The 6,000-nt window shown below is 41.6% G+C and overlaps 1 protein-coding gene across 6 annotated transcripts in view; it reads left to right on the top strand.

Annotated features, from left to right (window-relative positions):
- SLC12A4 (solute carrier family 12 member 4) overlaps positions 1–6,000 on the top strand; it is a 51,025-nt gene that overhangs the window by 22,894 nt on the left and 22,131 nt on the right. The gene's annotated exons all lie outside the window — the stretch shown is intronic.

Here is a 6,000-nt window from a genome sequence, read left to right as displayed (position 1 = left end):
CCCCCCCCCCCCTTTTCCTTAGCACAGGGCAGCTAAAATAGCACTATCTACAAGCCTGGTAGGTATGACACAGGATTTGAAGAAGGCAACACCCTTCTAGAGTGATGGGTGGAGGTCAGATTGAACACCCTGGGGCAGCTCAGGAGTCATTCTGGTGTTAGGTACTTAGGCAACTGAATTCTGCCCCAAAGGATCTGCATTTAGATGGTTTGCCCATTTGGGCTGACCTTGTAATGACTAGGTAGCAGTTGAGGCTTGATTGTTGGTAGTTAAATTTCTATCAGGAAGGGATAACTGCTCCTCTTCTCCTCTGGCAGTCCCTCTGCAAATGTTTTGGCTAATGCTACGCCTGCAGGTGGTGTGGTTGCATTTTATGGCACTTGCAGGCATGTCAGTTTGCTTGCAACTGTGTTAAAATAAAGGTTTTCAGATAAGCACTAAGATAGTACTTGAATTCTGCAGCTCTAAAAGCACTGTCAAAGTTTGAGCCATTTCAGAAAGAAATGACAGTGATAGTGTTGAAAACCAGCAGTGTTCTCACAGAACCATGTTACCCCATGCTGAACACCCTTATACTCCAGCTCCTTATTCTGCACAGTTTTATGCTGGGGTTAACAAAGTTATTTAGTCAGCATGAAGCTTAAAATTCAATTTTATCTGACACCACATGCACTACAGTGCTGCAATATTGTGGTCAATATCAATACAGGACAAAACAAAGGTCATCTGGGTGCAATAACTGTATTCTGGTACTATAAGATGACATAAAAAAAGTAATTTAAACATTTTAATTATGTTTTTCTTTTGTGTGGTACTTGGTGGTACAGTAATTCTTGAGTCTGTCCAAAATTTTTACCTTTGCATTATTAATAAGGACAGCGTCACCTTGTACAAGAGGAAAGGAGATAAATCAGACTGCTCAAATTACCGAGGTATTACTCTGCTCTCCATTGCTGGTAAAATCCTTGCAAGAATTCTTTTGAACAGATTAATACCCCTTATAGCAGAACTTCTGCCTGAAAACCAATGTGGTTTCTGAACCAACAGAGGTACCACAGACATGGTATTTGTTCTCAGACAACTGCAAGAGAAGTGTAGGGAACAGAACAAAGGACTCTACGTAATCTTTGTTGATCTCACCAAATACTTTCAATACTGTGAGCAGAAAAGGTCTGTGGCAGATTTTGGAACGTTTAGAATGTCCCCCCCAGTTCCTCAGAATGATCGTCTCCCTTCATGAGGACCAGCGCGGTCGAGTCAGATATGGTGATGCACTTTCTGAGCCCTTTCCAATAGCCAGTGGTGTGAAACAAGGCTGCGTTCTTGCACCAACTTTATTCACAGTCTTCTTCAGCACGATGCTCCAAAGGGCCACGGCAGATCTCGATGATGAAAACGGTGTCTACATTCGATATCGTACCGATGGGAGCCTTTTCAACCTGAGGCGACTGAAGGCCCACACTAAGACCTTAAATCATCTTATCCGTGAGCTGCTTTACGCTGATGATGCCACCCTCGTCGCCCACACAGAAGTAGCTCTGCAGTGTTTAACATCCTGCTTTGCAGAGGCTGCTGAGGTTTTTGGGCTGGAAGTCAACTTGAAGAAAACAGAAGTTTTATATCAGCCTGCACCTCAGGAAGTCTTCCATCATCCCCATATCACCATTGGTGAAACAGGTCTCAAATTAGTCCAACAGTTTAATTACGTGGGCAGCATCATCTCCTCAGGTGGTAAGATTGATGCAGAAATAGACAACAGGTTAGCAAAGACATACAGAGCTTTTGGTAAACTCCATAAAAGAGTGTGGCAAAACAAACACCTGAAGAAAAGTACCAAGATCAGCATTTACAGAGCCATTGTACTGTCTACTCTTTTATATGGATCTGAATCATGGATCATTTACCAGCACCACTTGCGTCTCTTAGAACGCTTCCATCAGCGCTGCCTCTGTGCAATCCTAAACATCCACTGGACTGACTATGTGACCAACACGTCTGTCCTTGAACAGGCAGCAGTCACGAGCATTGAGGCCCTGCTGCTGAGAACACAGCTGTGCTGGGCAGGGCACGTCTCCAGGATGCAGGACCACTGCCTCCCTAAGATCGTGCTTTATGGGGAACTTGCCACTGGCTGCTGTGAGAGAGGAGCCCCGAAGAGGAGATACAAGGACTGCCTGAAACAATCCCTGAGCCTTGGCCATATTGATCCTCACCATTGGTCTGCCCTGGCCTCCAATCGGGAGGCCTGGAGACACACCATCTATAACGCTGCTGCTGCTTCTGAGAACACACGCAGGATCACTCTCGAGGAGAAAAGACAACACAGAAAGAATCGCGTCTCGTCCATGTCACCTAGGGAGTCTTTCTGCTGCACCTTCTGCAACTGGACTTGTCTATCTCACATTGGCCTTTTTAGCAATCAGTGCGCTTGTAGCAAGCATGGCTAGAGCCCTTCTCAAATCTTTGTTGGCAAAGCCTAGCCATGATTAATAAGGAATATCAGCTGAATCTCTGTTTTAGTATGCTTTTGGTGGGAATAATGTCAGGCATCAGCTGTTATATGGTATTACTGCATAATATAAGATATTTTTCATCCTATGCTATCAAAAGCAGACCGATTATTTCCTGAACAAAAGAAACATGGAGGAGGATACAGTACAGTCCTTAGGATTTTGAGAAAGTTATGATCACTTTTTCTGTTTATTTCCATATTAATTGCCTGACCAGAATACTGGGATAAACTTCCCTGTTGGAAAAGAATTGGGAGAATTTGGCAATGGGGCGGTAGTGTAAAATTGGTTAAAGCAAATGCATATAACTTCATAAGGTAAAAATGGGGTAAATAACAGGAAACTGACAACTTGTTTTCAATCCTTGTTAGAGTACCAGGTAAGGTGTTGTGTTAATATTTTTACATCTAGATATGATTTGTATAAGTGCTTGTGTATTTTCAAGATGTTTACTGCCATAAAAAAAGGACTGGTGTCCTTGTTAAAGCATTACTTCTAGAGCAAAATAGAATGTGGGCTTAATGACTAGGTTCTCCTGAATTATGCTCTCCCATGTCCCAAAAATGTGTGTTTGCAGGCTTCTCAGATGTTTACTGTAAATGGGTTTGGTAACCACTCAAAAAGTGACAGTATCATCCTGCGTTAATATCTCAGTATTTTCTGTGTAAACACTGCAGTGTCCTTAAGGGAGTCTTAACCTCCATGCCTGTCTCTGGGATAAATTACATCAGCTGCAATGTCATGACTGCAGTTTGAATTTCTTCTCCTTCTCTTGCCATGAGCAATATAAAATTTTAAACATCTTGCAGAATATAAGATGATGGAATATTAACTTGACCAATAATTACAATCATTAAACCCAGGAAATTCAAAAGCAGCAACTACAAGGCTATGGATTGAAGGTATTCAGAAACTGTGCAAATGGGAATTTTCTACACATTTGTTTTTAATCATCTCCGTGCTGCTGTTACCTTATCCTTCCTGTTTGAGCATGAGTACAGAAGTGTGACAGTCCACTCAGCACCTCAGCAGGTCTGTGTAAGTGCCAGCATTGTGAATCCACCCATTGTGGAATCCTGTACTAGATGTGCTCAGCAAAAACATACCCAACCAATGTGACAAAAAGTAACCTGCCTGTCACTCACCGGAACTGGCATCTCGTAGACAAGAACTAGAGCAAGGCTGATGAACAGGTTCTAGATCTGATATTCAGAAATGAACTGAGGAAAGCAATCCTTTCACTAAGTGTCTGTAATTCTCTGGACAGGTAAGACAGGTCTCTCAGTGAATACCTTTCAGTGGCCTAGCACATCCCCCCCAACCAAATCATATCCTTTTAAATTCATTTCACTTCAGTGCAAAACACCTTAATATGAACATATTATCCTGTTTCAGCATCCCCACTAAATATTTTTGATAGTAACATTCTGTGTTAGGTGCACGTCAGGTATGATTGACACAACTCCATGTAATAAGGTAGAAATGGGGTTGCTTTTTCTTTTCTAAATGCAGTCTTATAATAAAGCACTTAATAATCACAGTGCTACAGAAATATCCCCTTCTCATGATGGAAAAAAATAGATAAACTATTTTAGTTCATGTATCTTTTTTAAGGCAGTTCATTTCTGTGCTGCTGTCTGTCCTCATGCTACAGAGCAACTGTAAGACCTTTCATTGCTGATCAATGCCCCTGAGCCCTGCAGCCAAGTGCTTTAATAACCCATGATACTGGCACAAAGGAAATAGTGTCCTTCAGACTCCGATCAATATTTATATAAATTATGTGTCTGCAGCTGATGAGAGTGAACAGAAACATGATCTGCATCACTGAAATAGATACTGTTTTCGAGATTTTTCTATCCCTTCTTGCTTGTTCTAAAACAGTGTTCTTCAAAATGTCTCTGTGTTTTATTTCCTTTATTCAGCATGAGGTGTTACATTTTTTCATTTGCTCACTGTTGAGGCTGAACATAATAATACCCTTCTTGTTTCATGTTGTATTCCTTTGAGACTTCAGCACTGGTTTAGTGTCACTTAGTGATGGTCAGATGCTATAAAAAAGGGTCAAGTCACTGCAAGTTACTGGTGTTAAATATTTCTGTGAACAAGTTGGTTCAAGTAGCGTTTGTGGATTGTTCTTTCTTACAGGTATTTTTTTGCCGCAGAGTAAGAAAATCTAGACTAAACTCTTATGCCCGAGATACACTTAGTAATACTGTGGCTTGGGTTTTGGCTATGGGCTGACACTTAGGCATTTCCTAGGCTGCTCTGCTCTGCAGTGGTCTCACAACTATACAACTAATGCACAATTTCTCTTCCTCTGTGACTGAAGTGAGCTTGTAACTTGATAGGTGTAAGAGGCCACTTAAGAGGGAGAAGATGATGGAGCAGTGGAGCAAAGCTGCAGCGACATAGGGCAGAAGAGCGGAAGGAGCTAAGCTAAAGTGAATTCTTATGCAAAGGAAGCAGGTGTTGGGAAGTGTGTAAAGGGTAGGCTGAAAAGTCACTTGCTTCGTAGTGTTTGGAAGACTGTCGTGTAGTATACACAGAAACTGTGGTCCACTTGCTGCTTCTGTGTAGGAGCAACAAGTTCTTTTCTCAGATGCCAGTTTTGACAAACTGTTAACTCCTTTATCCCAGACATACCCACACATCTGATAAATTCACGTGATGCTGGCTGCTGCGTTCAGAGATGTTGTGAGAGGAGGGACTGATGAATGAAGGGTCAGATAGACGATAAAATTATGTGGAATGTGTCCTTAAGAGGCAAAGCGTGTGTTAATGTGAGAATGGGAAGCCCCTGTGCTGGGCAAAATCTGCCAGTGCCTGGCAATATTATTTAGTAATTCCTCAGTTAATGTTTATGCAGCTGAAGACACAGTGTGAATCAGATGAAGGTGTTGGAATCAAAAGTATCTAAACCTCCCCTTCCTTGAGGAAACAAGTACACTGTACATCATACCCTGTGAAGATTCTCTTCCACAACAGTACTGGAGCAACTCAACAGTAAAAAATCCTTACCTTGCCCTGATCAGGACACTTACATACAAGTGTCCTTTCTGTAACTATCAGAGGACAACAATTCCTTTTGTCCTTATGCATAATCCTGATAAAGCAGGTTAGTTCTTTAGGCTGGTAATTTTTATACAATGGCAGGTAATGGTTTAGGGAATTTTTTTTTAATTTTTTTTTCTGTACTATGGCACTGGAACAGCTGAATAACAGCTTTGGCCCTGTGTTGGTAGGTCTTACAGGGTTACTTCATTGCAAACCCTCAGCATATGATTCTGTTGCCTACTTTACCTCAGGAGTTTCACCGGCATTGTAGTGTGTATGTGTTTTAACTCTAGCCACACAAGGAATTCAAAGCTGACTTAAAAAAATTCAGTCAGCAATTCCAGGCATTTCTAACAAAAGAATGATTTAGATCATACTCTTGGACACAGTTTTCTTTCATCTCTATCAGGACAGATTCCTAATGCAGACAAGA

The sequence above is a fragment of the Empidonax traillii genome, unplaced genomic scaffold (genome assembly GCF_003031625.1).
Source record: "Empidonax traillii isolate 1590-97213 ecotype Southwest subspecies unplaced genomic scaffold, ASM303162v1 scaffold569:size410440, whole genome shotgun sequence".
Classification (NCBI taxonomy): domain Eukaryota; kingdom Metazoa; phylum Chordata; class Aves; order Passeriformes; family Tyrannidae; genus Empidonax; species Empidonax traillii.
The sequence above is the reverse complement of the archived record's forward strand: the minus strand, read 5'-3'. Positions and strand labels throughout refer to the sequence as shown.